Genomic DNA, 16,480 nt, shown 5'->3' with positions numbered 1-16,480 from the left:
CATTCAGTGAAACTTCTTTCTGTTCTGTGCATTCAAGTAACAGATTTGAAGCTTACTTTTGATTGAGCAATTCTGAAACACTCTTTCTGTAGAAACTGCAAGTGGACAACCATAGCGCATGGGGGCCTATAGTGTAAAAAGGACTTACTTCAAATAAAACCTACACAGAAGCATTCTGTGAAACTTCTTTCTGTTCTGTGCATTCAACTAACAGAGTTGGACCTTTCTTTTGATTGAGCAGCGCTGAAACACTCTTTCATTAGAAACTGCAAGTGGACATTCATAGCGCTAAGAGGCCTACAGTGGAAAATGTAATGTCTTCAAATAAAAACTACACAGAAGCATTCTGTGATAGTACTTTTTGTTCAGTGCATTCAACTAACAGAGTTGAAGCTTACTTTTGATTGAGCAGTTCTGAAACACAATTTCTGTGGAAACTGCAAGTGGACATTTGGAGCCCCAGGAGGACTCTAGTGGCAAATGGAATATCTTCAAATGAAAACTACACAGAAGCATTTTATGAAACTGCTTTCTGTTCTGTGAATTCAACTAACAGAGTTGAAGCTTACTTTTGATTGAAAAGTTCTGAAACATTGTTTCTGTAGAAACTGTAAGTGGACATTCGGAGCCCTAAGGGTCCTATAGTGGAAAAAGGAATATCTTCAAATCAAAACTATACAGAAGCATTCTGCAAACCTTCTATCTCTTCTGTGCATTCAACTAACAGATATGAATATTACTTTTGATACAGCAGTTCTGAAACACTCTTTCTGTGGAAACTGCAACTGGACACTCAGAGAGCTAATGGGCTTATAGTGGAAAAAGGAATATCTTCAAATTAAAACTATACAGAAGCATTCTGTGAAACTTGTTTCTCTTCTTTGCACTCAACTAACAGAGTTGAAGTTTACTTTTGATTGAGCAGTTCTGAGACGCTCTTTCGGAAGAAACTGCAAGTGGACATTTGGAACCCTAAGGGGCGTACAGTGGAAAAAGGAATATCTTCAAATAAAAACTACACAGAATCATTCTGTGAAACTTCTTTCTGTTCTTTGCATTCAACTAACAGAGTTGAAGCTTACTATTGATTGAGCAGTTCTGAGACGCTCTTTCTGTAGAAACAGCAAGTGGACATTTGGAACCCTAAGGGGCCAATAGTGGAAAAAGGAATATCTTCAAATAAAAACTACACAGAAGCATTCTCCGAAGCTTCTTTCTGTTCTGTGCATTAAACTAACAGAGTTGAATATTACTTTTGGTAGAGCAGTTCTGAAACACTCTTTCTGTAGAAACTGCAACTGGACATTCAGAGCGCTAAAGGGCTTATAGTGGAAAAAGCAATATCTTCTACTAAAAGCTACTCAGAAGCATTCTGCGAAACTTCATTCTGTTCTGTGCATTCAACTATCAGAGTTGAACATTACTATTGATTGAGCAGTTCTGAAACACTCTTTCTGTAGAAACTGCAAGTGGACATTCCTAGCACTAAGGAGCCTATACTGGAAAAGGAATAATTACAAACAAAACCTACACAGAGGCATTCAGTGAAACTTCTTTCTGTTCTGTGCAATGAACTAACAGAGTTGAAGCTTACTTTTGATTGAGCAATTCTGATACACTCTTTCTGTAGAAACTGCAATTGGACATTCATAGCGCTAAGGGGCCTATACTGCAAAAAAGAATATCTACAAATAAAAAATACACAGAAGCATTCTGCGAAACTTCTTTCTGTTCTGTGCATTCAAGTAACAGAGTTGAATATTACTTTCGATAGAGCAGTTCTGAAACACTGTTTCTGTAGAAACTACAAGTGGACACTCAGAGCGCTATTGGGCTTATAGTGGAAAAAAGAATATCTTCAAATTAAAACTACTCAGAAGCATTCTGCGAAACTTCTTTCTGTTCTGGGCATTCAACTAACAGAGTTGAAGCTTACTTTTGATTGAACAGTTCTGAAACACTGTTTCTGTAAAAACTGCAAGTGGACATTCGGAGCCCTAAGGGGCCTATAGTGGAAAAAGGAATATCTTCAAATAAAAACTACACTGAAGCATTCTGCGAAACTTCTTTCTGTTCTGGACATTCAACTAACAGAGATGAATATTACTTTTGATAGAGCAGTTCTGAAACACCCTTTCTGTGGAAACTGCAACTGGACATACAGAGCTCTAGTGGGCTTATATTGGAAAAAGGAGTATCTTCAAATAAAAACTACACAGAAACATTCTGTGAAACTTATTTCTGTTCTTTGCATTCAACTAACAGAGTTGAAGCATACTATTGATTGAGCAGTTCTGAGACGCTCTTTCTGTAGAAACAGCAAGTGGATATTTGGAACCGTAAGGGGCCTATAGTGGAAAAAGGAATATCTTCAAATAAAAACTACACAGAAGCATTCTCCGAAACTTCTTTCTGTTCTGTGCGTTCAACTAACAGAGTTGAACATTACTTTTGATAGAGCAGTTCTGAAACACTCTTTCTGTAGAAACTGCAACTGGACATTCAGAGCTCTATGGGGCTTATAGTGGAAAAAGGGATATCTTCAACTAGAAACTACTCAGAAGCATTCTGCGAAACTTCTTTCTGTTCTGTGCATTCAACTAACAGAGTTGAACAATACTATTGATTGAGCAGTTCTGAAACACTCTTTCTGTAGAAACTACAAGTGGACATTCGTAGCACTAAGGAGCCTATGCTGGAAAAAGGAATAACTACAAACAAAAACTACACAGAAGCATTCAGTGAAACTTCTTTCTGTTCTGTGCATTCAAGTAACAGATTTGAAGCTTACTTTTGATTGAGCAATTCTGAAACACTCTTTCTGTAGAAACTGCAGTTGGACATTCATAGCGCTAAGGGGCCTATACAGCAAAAAAGAATATCTAAAAATAAAAACTACACAGAAGCATTCTGTGAAACTTCTTTGTCTTCTGTGCATTCAACTAACAGAGTTGAACCTACTTTTGATAGAGCAGCACAGAAACACTCTTTCTGTAGAAACTGCAAGTGGACAACCATAGCGCATGGGGGCCTATAGTGTAAAAAGGACTTACTTCAAATAAAACCTACACGGAAGCATACTGTGAACCTTCTTTCTGTTCTGTGCATTCAACTAACAGAGTTGGACCTTTCTTTTGATTGAGCAGCACAGAAACACTCTTTCATTAGAAACTGCAAGTGGACATTCATAGCGCTAAGAGGCCTACAGTGGAAAATGTAATGTCTTCAAATAAAAACTACACAGAAGCATTCTGTGATAGTACTTTTTGTTCAGTGCATTCAACTAACAGAGTTGAAGCTTACTTTTGATTGAGGAGTTCTGAAACACAGTTTCTGTGGAAACTGCAAGTGGACATTCGGAGCGCCAGGAGGACTCTAGTGGCAAAAGGAATATCTTCAAATAAAAACTACACAGAAGCATTTTATGAAACTGCTTTCTGTTCTGTGAATTCAACTAACAGAGTTGAAGCTTACTTTTGATTGAACAGTTCTGAAACATTGTTTCTGTAGAAACTGTAAGTGGACATTCGGAGCCCTAAGGGTCCTATAGTGGAAAAAGAAATATCTTCAAATAAAAACTACACAGAACCATTCTGCGAAACTTCTTTCTGTTCTGTGCATTCAACTAACAGAGATGAATATTACTTTTGATAGAGCAGTTCTGAAACACTCTTTCTGTGGAAAATGCAACTGGACACTCAGAGAGCTAATGGGCTTATAGTGGAAAAAGGAATATCTTCAAATTAAAACTACACAGAAGCATTCTCCGAAGCTTCTTTCTGTTCTGTGCATTCAACTAACAGAGTTGAACATTACTTTTGATAGAGCAGTTCTGAAACACTCTTTCTGTGGAAAATGCAACTGGACACTCAGAGAGCTAATGGGCTTATAGTGGAAAAAGGAATATCTTCAACTAAAAGCTACTCAGAAGCATTCTGCGAAACTTCATTCTGTTCTGTGCATTCAGCTATCAGAGTTGAACATTACTATTGATTGAGCAGTTTTGAAACACTCTTTCTGTAGAAACTGCAAGTGGACATTCCTAGCACTAAGGAGCCTATACTGGAAAAGGAATAATTACAAACAAAAACTACACAGAGGCATTCAGTGAAACTTCTTTCTGTTCTGTGCAATGAACTAACAGAGTTGAAGCATACTTTTGATTGAGCAATTCTGATACACTCTTTCTGTAGAAACTGCAATTGGACATTCATAGCGCTAAGGGGCCTATACTGCCAAAAAGAATATCTACAGATAAAAACTACACAGAAGCATTCTGTGAAACTTCTTTCTGTTCTGTGCATTCAAGTAACAGAGTTGAATATTACTTTCGATAGAGCAGTTCTGAAACACTGTTTCTGTAGAAACTACAAGTGGACACTCAGAGCGCTATTTGGCTTATAGTGGAAAAAAGAATATCTTCAAATTAAAACTACTCAGAAGCATTCTGCGAAACTTCTTTCTGTTCTGGGCATTCAACTAACAGAGTTGAAGCTTACTTTTGATTGAACAGTTCTGAAACACTCTTTCTGTGGAAACTGTAACTGGACATACAGAGCACTAATGGGCTTATGTTGGAAAAAGGAATATCTTCAAATAAAAACTACACAGAAACATTCTGTGAAACTTATTTCTGTTCTTTGAATTCAACTAACAGAGTTGAAGCATACTATTGATTGAGCAGTTCTGAGACGCTCTTTCTGTAGAAACAGCAAGTGGATATTTGGAACCGTAAGGGGCCTATAGTGGAAAAAGGAATATCTTCAAATAAAAAATACACAGAAGCATTCTCCGAAACTTCTTTCTGTTCTGTGCATTCAACTAATAGAGTTGAACATTACTTTTGATAGAGCAGTTCTGAAACACTCTTTCTGTGGAAAATGCAACTGGACACTCAGAGAGCTAATGGGCTTATAGTGGAAAAAGGAATATCTTCAAATTAAAACTACACAGAAGCATTCTCCGAAGCTTCTTTCTGTTCTGTGCATTCAACTAACAGAGTTGAACATTACTTTTGATAGAGCAGTTCTGAAACACTCTTTCTGTGGAAAATGCAACTGGACACTCAGAGAGCTAATGGGCTTATAGTGGAAAAAGGAATATCTTCAACTAAAAGCTACTCAGAAGCATTCTGCGAAACTTCATTCTGTTCTGTGCATTCAACTATCAGAGTTGAACATTACTATTGATTGAGCAGTTTTGAAACACTCTTTCTGTAGAAACTGCAAGTGGACATTCCTAGCACTAAGGAGCCTATACTGGAAAAGGAATAATTACAAACAAAAACTACACAGAGGCATTCAGTGAAACTTCTTTCTGTTCTGTGCAATGAACTAACAGAGTTGAAGCATACTTTTGATTGAGCAATTCTGATACACTCTTTCTGTAGAAACTGCAATTGGACATTCATAGCGCTAAGGGGCCTATACTGCCAAAAAGAATATCTACAGATAAAAACTACACAGAAGCATTCTGTGAAACTTCTTTCTGTTCTGTGCATTCAAGTAACAGAGTTGAATATTACTTTCGATAGAGCAGTTCTGAAACACTGTTTCTGTAGAAACTACAAGTGGACACTCAGAGCGCTATTTGGCTTATAGTGGAAAAAAGAATATCTTCAAATTAAAACTACTCAGAAGCATTCTGCGAAACTTCTTTCTGTTCTGGGCATTCAACTAACAGAGTTGAAGCTTACTTTTGATTGAACAGTTCTGAAACACTCTTTCTGTGGAAACTGTAACTGGACATACAGAGCACTAATGGGCTTATGTTGGAAAAAGGAATATCTTCAAATAAAAACTACACAGAAACATTCTGTGAAACTTATTTCTGTTCTTTGAATTCAACTAACAGAGTTGAAGCATACTATTGATTGAGCAGTTCTGAGACGCTCTTTCTGTAGAAACAGCAAGTGGATATTTGGAACCGTAAGGGGCCTATAGTGGAAAAAGGAATATCTTCAAATAAAAACTACACAGAAGCATTCTCCGAAACTTCTTTCTGTTCTGTGCATTCAACTAATAGAGTTGAACATTACTTTTGATAGAGCAGTTCTGAAACACTCTTTCTGTGGAAAATGCAACTGGACACTCAGAGAGCTAATGGGCTTATAGTGGAAAAAGGAATATCTTCAAATTAAAACTACACAGAAGCATTCTCCGAAGCTTCTTTCTGTTCTGTGCATTCAACTAACAGAGTTGAACATTACTATTGATTGAGCAGTTCTGAAACACTCTTTCTGTAGAAACTACAAGTGGACATTCGTAGCACTAAGGAGCCTATGCTGGAAAAAGGAATAACTACAAACAAAAACTACACAGAAGCATTCAGTGAAACTTCTTTCTGTTCTGTGCATTCAAGTAACAGATTTGAAGCTTACTTTTGATTGAGCAATTCTGAAACACTCTTTCTGTAGAAACTGCAAGTGGACAACCATAGCGCATGGGGGCCTATAGTGTAAAAAGGACTTACTTCAAATAAAACCTACACAGAAGCATTCTGTGAAACTTCTTTCTGTTCTGTGCATTCAACTAACAGAGTTGGACCTTTCTTTTGATTGAGCAGCGCTGAAACACTCTTTCATTAGAAACTGCAAGTGGACATTCATAGCGCTAAGAGGCCTACAGTGGAAAATGTAATGTCTTCAAATAAAAACTACACAGAAGCATTCTGTGATAGTACTTTTTGTTCAGTGCATTCAACTAACAGAGTTGAAGCTTACTTTTGATTGAGCAGTTCTGAAACACAATTTCTGTGGAAACTGCAAGTGGACATTTGGAGCCCCAGGAGGACTCTAGTGGCAAATGGAATATCTTCAAATGAAAACTACACAGAAGCATTTTATGAAACTGCTTTCTGTTCTGTGAATTCAACTAACAGAGTTGAAGCTTACTTTTGATTGAAAAGTTCTGAAACATTGTTTCTGTAGAAACTGTAAGTGGACATTCGGAGCCCTAAGGGTCCTATAGTGGAAAAAGGAATATCTTCAAATCAAAACTATACAGAAGCATTCTGCAAACCTTCTATCTCTTCTGTGCATTCAACTAACAGATATGAATATTACTTTTGATACAGCAGTTCTGAAACACTCTTTCTGTGGAAACTGCAACTGGACACTCAGAGAGCTAATGGGCTTATAGTGGAAAAAGGAATATCTTCAAATTAAAACTATACAGAAGCATTCTGTGAAACTTGTTTCTCTTCTTTGCACTCAACTAACAGAGTTGAAGTTTACTTTTGATTGAGCAGTTCTGAGACGCTCTTTCGGAAGAAACTGCAAGTGGACATTTGGAACCCTAAGGGGCGTACAGTGGAAAAAGGAATATCTTCAAATAAAAACTACACAGAATCATTCTGTGAAACTTCTTTCTGTTCTTTGCATTCAACTAACAGAGTTGAAGCTTACTATTGATTGAGCAGTTCTGAGACGCTCTTTCTGTAGAAACAGCAAGTGGACATTTGGAACCCTAAGGGGCCAATAGTGGAAAAAGGAATATCTTCAAATAAAAACTACACAGAAGCATTCTCCGAAGCTTCTTTCTGTTCTGTGCATTAAACTAACAGAGTTGAATATTACTTTTGGTAGAGCAGTTCTGAAACACTCTTTCTGTAGAAACTGCAACTGGACATTCAGAGCGCTAAAGGGCTTATAGTGGAAAAAGCAATATCTTCTACTAAAAGCTACTCAGAAGCATTCTGCGAAACTTCATTCTGTTCTGTGCATTCAACTATCAGAGTTGAACATTACTATTGATTGAGCAGTTCTGAAACACTCTTTCTGTAGAAACTGCAAGTGGACATTCCTAGCACTAAGGAGCCTATACTGGAAAAGGAATAATTACAAACAAAACCTACACAGAGGCATTCAGTGAAACTTCTTTCTGTTCTGTGCAATGAACTAACAGAGTTGAAGCTTACTTTTGATTGAGCAATTCTGATACACTCTTTCTGTAGAAACTGCAATTGGACATTCATAGCGCTAAGGGGCCTATACTGCAAAAAAGAATATCTACAAATAAAAAATACACAGAAGCATTCTGCGAAACTTCTTTCTGTTCTGTGCATTCAAGTAACAGAGTTGAATATTACTTTCGATAGAGCAGTTCTGAAACACTGTTTCTGTAGAAACTACAAGTGGACACTCAGAGCGCTATTGGGCTTATAGTGGAAAAAAGAATATCTTCAAATTAAAACTACTCAGAAGCATTCTGCGAAACTTCTTTCTGTTCTGGGCATTCAACTAACAGAGTTGAAGCTTACTTTTGATTGAACAGTTCTGAAACACTGTTTCTGTAAAAACTGCAAGTGGACATTCGGAGCCCTAAGGGGCCTATAGTGGAAAAAGGAATATCTTCAAATAAAAACTACACTGAAGCATTCTGCGAAACTTCTTTCTGTTCTGGACATTCAACTAACAGAGATGAATATTACTTTTGATAGAGCAGTTCTGAAACACCCTTTCTGTGGAAACTGCAACTGGACATACAGAGCTCTAGTGGGCTTATATTGGAAAAAGGAGTATCTTCAAATAAAAACTACACAGAAACATTCTGTGAAACTTATTTCTGTTCTTTGCATTCAACTAACAGAGTTGAAGCATACTATTGATTGAGCAGTTCTGAGACGCTCTTTCTGTAGAAACAGCAAGTGGATATTTGGAACCGTAAGGGGCCTATAGTGGAAAAAGGAATATCTTCAAATAAAAACTACACAGAAGCATTCTCCGAAACTTCTTTCTGTTCTGTGCGTTCAACTAACAGAGTTGAACATTACTTTTGATAGAGCAGTTCTGAAACACTCTTTCTGTAGAAACTGCAACTGGACATTCAGAGCTCTATGGGGCTTATAGTGGAAAAAGGGATATCTTCAACTAGAAACTACTCAGAAGCATTCTGCGAAACTTCTTTCTGTTCTGTGCATTCAACTAACAGAGTTGAACAATACTATTGATTGAGCAGTTCTGAAACACTCTTTCTGTAGAAACTACAAGTGGACATTCGTAGCACTAAGGAGCCTATGCTGGAAAAAGGAATAACTACAAACAAAAACTACACAGAAGCATTCAGTGAAACTTCTTTCTGTTCTGTGCATTCAAGTAACAGATTTGAAGCTTACTTTTGATTGAGCAATTCTGAAACACTCTTTCTGTAGAAACTGCAGTTGGACATTCATAGCGCTAAGGGGCCTATACAGCAAAAAAGAATATCTAAAAATAAAAACTACACAGAAGCATTCTGTGAAACTTCTTTGTCTTCTGTGCATTCAACTAACAGAGTTGAACCTACTTTTGATAGAGCAGCACAGAAACACTCTTTCTGTAGAAACTGCAAGTGGACAACCATAGCGCATGGGGGCCTATAGTGTAAAAAGGACTTACTTCAAATAAAACCTACACGGAAGCATACTGTGAACCTTCTTTCTGTTCTGTGCATTCAACTAACAGAGTTGGACCTTTCTTTTGATTGAGCAGCACAGAAACACTCTTTCATTAGAAACTGCAAGTGGACATTCATAGCGCTAAGAGGCCTACAGTGGAAAATGTAATGTCTTCAAATAAAAACTACACAGAAGCATTCTGTGATAGTACTTTTTGTTCAGTGCATTCAACTAACAGAGTTGAAGCTTACTTTTGATTGAGGAGTTCTGAAACACAGTTTCTGTGGAAACTGCAAGTGGACATTCGGAGCGCCAGGAGGACTCTAGTGGCAAAAGGAATATCTTCAAATAAAAACTACACAGAAGCATTTTATGAAACTGCTTTCTGTTCTGTGAATTCAACTAACAGAGTTGAAGCTTACTTTTGATTGAACAGTTCTGAAACATTGTTTCTGTAGAAACTGTAAGTGGACATTCGGAGCCCTAAGGGTCCTATAGTGGAAAAAGAAATATCTTCAAATAAAAACTACACAGAACCATTCTGCGAAACTTCTTTCTGTTCTGTGCATTCAACTAACAGAGATGAATATTACTTTTGATAGAGCAGTTCTGAAACACTCTTTCTGTGGAAAATGCAACTGGACACTCAGAGAGCTAATGGGCTTATAGTGGAAAAAGGAATATCTTCAAATTAAAACTACACAGAAGCATTCTCCGAAGCTTCTTTCTGTTCTGTGCATTCAACTAACAGAGTTGAACATTACTTTTGATAGAGCAGTTCTGAAACACTCTTTCTGTGGAAAATGCAACTGGACACTCAGAGAGCTAATGGGCTTATAGTGGAAAAAGGAATATCTTCAACTAAAAGCTACTCAGAAGCATTCTGCGAAACTTCATTCTGTTCTGTGCATTCAGCTATCAGAGTTGAACATTACTATTGATTGAGCAGTTTTGAAACACTCTTTCTGTAGAAACTGCAAGTGGACATTCCTAGCACTAAGGAGCCTATACTGGAAAAGGAATAATTACAAACAAAAACTACACAGAGGCATTCAGTGAAACTTCTTTCTGTTCTGTGCAATGAACTAACAGAGTTGAAGCATACTTTTGATTGAGCAATTCTGATACACTCTTTCTGTAGAAACTGCAATTGGACATTCATAGCGCTAAGGGGCCTATACTGCCAAAAAGAATATCTACAGATAAAAACTACACAGAAGCATTCTGTGAAACTTCTTTCTGTTCTGTGCATTCAAGTAACAGAGTTGAATATTACTTTCGATAGAGCAGTTCTGAAACACTGTTTCTGTAGAAACTACAAGTGGACACTCAGAGCGCTATTTGGCTTATAGTGGAAAAAAGAATATCTTCAAATTAAAACTACTCAGAAGCATTCTGCGAAACTTCTTTCTGTTCTGGGCATTCAACTAACAGAGTTGAAGCTTACTTTTGATTGAACAGTTCTGAAACACTCTTTCTGTGGAAACTGTAACTGGACATACAGAGCACTAATGGGCTTATGTTGGAAAAAGGAATATCTTCAAATAAAAACTACACAGAAACATTCTGTGAAACTTATTTCTGTTCTTTGAATTCAACTAACAGAGTTGAAGCATACTATTGATTGAGCAGTTCTGAGACGCTCTTTCTGTAGAAACAGCAAGTGGATATTTGGAACCGTAAGGGGCCTATAGTGGAAAAAGGAATATCTTCAAATAAAAACTACACAGAAGCATTCTCCGAAACTTCTTTCTGTTCTGTGCATTCAACTAATAGAGTTGAACATTACTTTTGATAGAGCAGTTCTGAAACACTCTTTCTGTGGAAAATGCAACTGGACACTCAGAGAGCTAATGGGCTTATAGTGGAAAAAGGAATATCTTCAAATTAAAACTACACAGAAGCATTCTCCGAAGCTTCTTTCTGTTCTGTGCATTCAACTAACAGAGTTGAACATTACTATTGATTGAGCAGTTCTGAAACACTCTTTCTGTAGAAACTACAAGTGGACATTCGTAGCACTAAGGAGCCTATGCTGGAAAAAGGAATAACTACAAACAAAAACTACACAGAAGCATTCAGTGAAACTTCTTTCTGTTCTGTGCATTCAAGTAACAGATTTGAAGCTTACTTTTGATTGAGCAATTCTGAAACACTCTTTCTGTAGAAACTGCAAGTGGACAACCATAGCGCATGGGGGCCTATAGTGTAAAAAGGACTTACTTCAAATAAAACCTACACAGAAGCATTCTGTGAAACTTCTTTCTGTTCTGTGCATTCAACTAACAGAGTTGGACCTTTCTTTTGATTGAGCAGCGCTGAAACACTCTTTCATTAGAAACTGCAAGTGGACATTCATAGCGCTAAGAGGCCTACAGTGGAAAATGTAATGTCTTCAAATAAAAACTACACAGAAGCATTCTGTGATAGTACTTTTTGTTCAGTGCATTCAACTAACAGAGTTGAAGCTTACTTTTGATTGAGCAGTTCTGAAACACAATTTCTGTGGAAACTGCAAGTGGACATTTGGAGCCCCAGGAGGACTCTAGTGGCAAATGGAATATCTTCAAATGAAAACTACACAGAAGCATTTTATGAAACTGCTTTCTGTTCTGTGAATTCAACTAACAGAGTTGAAGCTTACTTTTGATTGAAAAGTTCTGAAACATTGTTTCTGTAGAAACTGTAAGTGGACATTCGGAGCCCTAAGGGTCCTATAGTGGAAAAAGGAATATCTTCAAATAAAAACTATACAGAAGCATTCTGCAAACCTTCTATCTCTTCTGTGCATTCAACTAACAGATATGAATATTACTTTTGATACAGCAGTTCTGAAACACTCTTTCTGTGGAAACTGCAACTGGACACTCAGAGAGCTAATGGGCTTATAGTGGAAAAAGGAATATCTTCAAATTAAAACTATACAGAAGCATTCTGTGAAACTTGTTTCTCTTCTTTGCACTCAACTAACAGAGTTGAAGTTTACTTTTGATTGAGCAGTTCTGAGACGCTCTTTCGGAAGAAACTGCAAGTGGACATTTGGAACCCTAAGGGGCGTACAGTGGAAAAAGGAATATCTTCAAATAAAAACTACACAGAATCATTCTGTGAAACTTCTTTCTGTTCTTTGCATTCAACTAACAGAGTTGAAGCTTACTATTGATTGAGCAGTTCTGAGACGCTCTTTCTGTAGAAACAGCAAGTGGACATTTGGAACCCTAAGGGGCCAATAGTGGAAAAAGGAATATCTTCAAATAAAAACTACACAGAAGCATTCTCCGAAGCTTCTTTCTGTTCTGTGCATTAAACTAACAGAGTTGAATATTACTTTTGGTAGAGCAGTTCTGAAACACTCTTTCTGTAGAAACTGCAACTGGACATTCAGAGCGCTAAAGGGCTTATAGTGGAAAAAGCAATATCTTCTACTAAAAGCTACTCAGAAGCATTCTGCGAAACTTCATTCTGTTCTGTGCATTCAACTATCAGAGTTGAACATTACTATTGATTGAGCAGTTCTGAAACACTCTTTCTGTAGAAACTGCAAGTGGACATTCCTAGCACTAAGGAGCCTATACTGGAAAAGGAATAATTACAAACAAAACCTACACAGAGGCATTCAGTGAAACTTCTTTCTGTTCTGTGCAATGAACTAACAGAGTTGAAGCTTACTTTTGATTGAGCAATTCTGATACACTCTTTCTGTAGAAACTGCAATTGGACATTCATAGCGCTAAGGGGCCTATACTGCAAAAAAGAATATCTACAAATAAAAAATACACAGAAGCATTCTGCGAAACTTCTTTCTGTTCTGTGCATTCAAGTAACAGAGTTGAATATTACTTTCGATAGAGCAGTTCTGAAACACTGTTTCTGTAGAAACTACAAGTGGACACTCAGAGCGCTATTGGGCTTATAGTGGAAAAAAGAATATCTTCAAATTAAAACTACTCAGAAGCATTCTGCGAAACTTCTTTCTGTTCTGGGCATTCAACTAACAGAGTTGAAGCTTACTTTTGATTGAACAGTTCTGAAACACTGTTTCTGTAAAAACTGCAAGTGGACATTCGGAGCCCTAAGGGGCCTATAGTGGAAAAAGGAATATCTTCAAATAAAAACTACACTGAAGCATTCTGCGAAACTTCTTTCTGTTCTGTGCATTCAACTAACAGAGATGAATATTACTTTTGATAGAGCAGTTCTGAAACACCCTTTCTGTGGAAACTGCAACTGGACATACAGAGCTCTAGTGGGCTTATATTGGAAAAAGGAGTATCTTCAAATAAAAACTACACAGAAACATTCTGTGAAACTTATTTCTGTTCTTTGCATTCAACTAACAGAGTTGAAGCATACTATTGATTGAGCAGTTCTGAGACGCTCTTTCTGTAGAAACAGCAAGTGGATATTTGGAACCGTAAGGGGCCTATAGTGGAAAAAGGAATATCTTCAAATAAAAACTACACAGAAGCATTCTCCGAAACTTCTTTCTGTTCTGTGCATTCAACTAACAGAGTTGAACATTACTTTTGATAGAGCAGTTCTGAAACACTCTTTCTGTAGAAACTGCAACTGGACATTCAGAGCTCTATGGGGCTTATAGTGGAAAAAGGGATATCTTCAACTAGAAACTACTCAGAAGCATTCTGCGAAACTTCTTTCTGTTCTGTGCATTCAACTAACAGAGTTGAACAATACTATTGATTGAGCAGTTCTGAAACACTCTTTCTGTAGAAACTACAAGTGGACATTCGTAGCACTAAGGAGCCTATGCTGGAAAAAGGAATAACTACAAACAAAAACTACACAGAAGCATTCAGTGAAACTTCTTTCTGTTCTGTGCATTCAAGTAACAGATTTGAAGCTTACTTTTGATTGAGCAATTCTGAAACACTCTTTCTGTAGAAACTGCAGTTGGACATTCATAGCGCTAAGGGGCCTATACAGCAAAAAAGAATATCTAAAAATAAAAACTACACAGAAGCATTCTGTGAAACTTCTTTGTCTTCTGTGCATTCAACTAACAGAGTTGAACCTACTTTTGATAGAGCAGCACAGAAACACTCTTTCTGTAGAAACTGCAAGTGGACAACCATAGCGCATGGGGGCCTATAGTGTAAAAAGGACTTACTTCAAATAAAACCTACACGGAAGCATACTGTGAACCTTCTTTCTGTTCTGTGCATTCAACTAACAGAGTTGGACCTTTCTTTTGATTGAGCAGCACAGAAACACTCTTTCATTAGAAACTGCAAGTGGACATTCATAGCGCTAAGAGGCCTACAGTGGAAAATGTAATGTCTTCAAATAAAAACTACACAGAAGCATTCTGTGATAGTACTTTTTGTTCAGTGCATTCAACTAACAGAGTTGAAGCTTACTTTTGATTGAGGAGTTCTGAAACACAGTTTCTGTGGAAACTGCAAGTGGACATTCGGAGCGCCAGGAGGACTCTAGTGGCAAAAGGAATATCTTCAAATAAAAACTACACAGAAGCATTTTATGAAACTGCTTTCTGTTCTGTGAATTCAACTAACAGAGTTGAAGCTTACTTTTGATTGAACAGTTCTGAAACATTGTTTCTGTAGAAACTGTAAGTGGACATTCGGAGCCCTAAGGGTCCTATAGTGGAAAAAGAAATATCTTCAAATAAAAACTACACAGAACCATTCTGCGAAACTTCTTTCTGTTCTGTGCATTCAACTAACAGAGATGAATATTACTTTTGAGAGAGCAGTTCTGAAACACTCTTTCTGTGGAAAATGCAACTGGACACTCAGAGAGCTAATGGGCTTATAGTGGAAAAAGGAATATCTTCAACTAAAAGCTACTCAGAAGCATTCTGCGAAACTTCATTCTGTTCTGTGCATTCAACTATCAGAGTTGAACATTACTATTGATTGAGCAGTTTTGAAACACTCTTTCTGTAGAAACTGCAAGTGGACATTCCTAGCACTAAGGAGCCTATACTGGAAAAGGAATAATTACAAACAAAAACTACACAGAGGCATTCAGTGAAACTTCTTTCTGTTCTGTGCAATGAACTAACAGAGTTGAAGCATACTTTTGATTGAGCAATTCTGATACACTCTTTCTGTAGAAACTGCAATTGGACATTCATAGCGCTAAGGGGCCTATACTGCCAAAAAGAATATCTACAGATAAAAACTACACAGAAGCATTCTGTGAAACTTCTTTCTGTTCTGTGCATTCAAGTAACAGAGTTGAATATTACTTTCGATAGAGCAGTTCTGAAACACTGTTTCTGTAGAAACTACAAGTGGACACTCAGAGCGCTATTTGGCTTATAGTGGAAAAAAGAATATCTTCAAATTAAAACTACTCAGAAGCATTCTGCGAAACTTCTTTCTGTTCTGGGCATTCAACTAACAGAGTTGAAGCTTACTTTTGATTGAACAGTTCTGAAACACTGTTTCTGTAAAAACTGCAAGTGGACATTCGGAGCCCTAAGGGGCCTATAGTGGAAAAAGGAATATCTTCAAATAAAAACTACACGGAAGCATTCTGCGAAACTTCTTTCTGTTCTGTGCATTCAACTAACAGAGATGAATATTACTTTTGATAGAGCAGTTCTGAAACACCCTTTCTGTGGAAACTGCAACTGGACATACAGAGCTCTAGTGGGCTTATATTGGAAAAAGGAGTATCTTCAAATAAAAACTACACAGAAACATTCTGTGAAACTTATTTCTTTTCTTTGCATTCAACTAACAGAGTTGAAGCATACTATTGATTGAGCAGTTCTGAGACGCTCTTTCTGTAGAAACAGCAAGTGGATATTTGGAACCGTAAGGGGCCTATAGTGGAAAAAGGAATATCTTCAAATAAAAACTACACAGAAGCATTCTCCGAAACTTCTTTCTGTTCTGTGCATTCAACTAACAGAGTTGAACATTACTTTTGATAGAGCAGTTCTGAAACACTCTTTCTGTAGAAACTGCAACTGGACATTCAGAGCTCTATGGGGCTTATAGTGGAAAAAGGGATATCTTCAACTAGAAACTACTCAGAAGCATTCTGCGAAACTTCTTTCTGTTCTGTGCATTCAACTAACAGAGTTGAACAATACTATTGATTGAGCAGTTCT

The sequence above is a fragment of the Symphalangus syndactylus genome, chromosome 23 (assembly GCF_028878055.3).
Source record: "Symphalangus syndactylus isolate Jambi chromosome 23, NHGRI_mSymSyn1-v2.1_pri, whole genome shotgun sequence".
Taxonomy (NCBI): Eukaryota; Metazoa; Chordata; class Mammalia; order Primates; family Hylobatidae; genus Symphalangus; species Symphalangus syndactylus.
Note: the sequence above shows the minus strand (reverse complement) of the source record.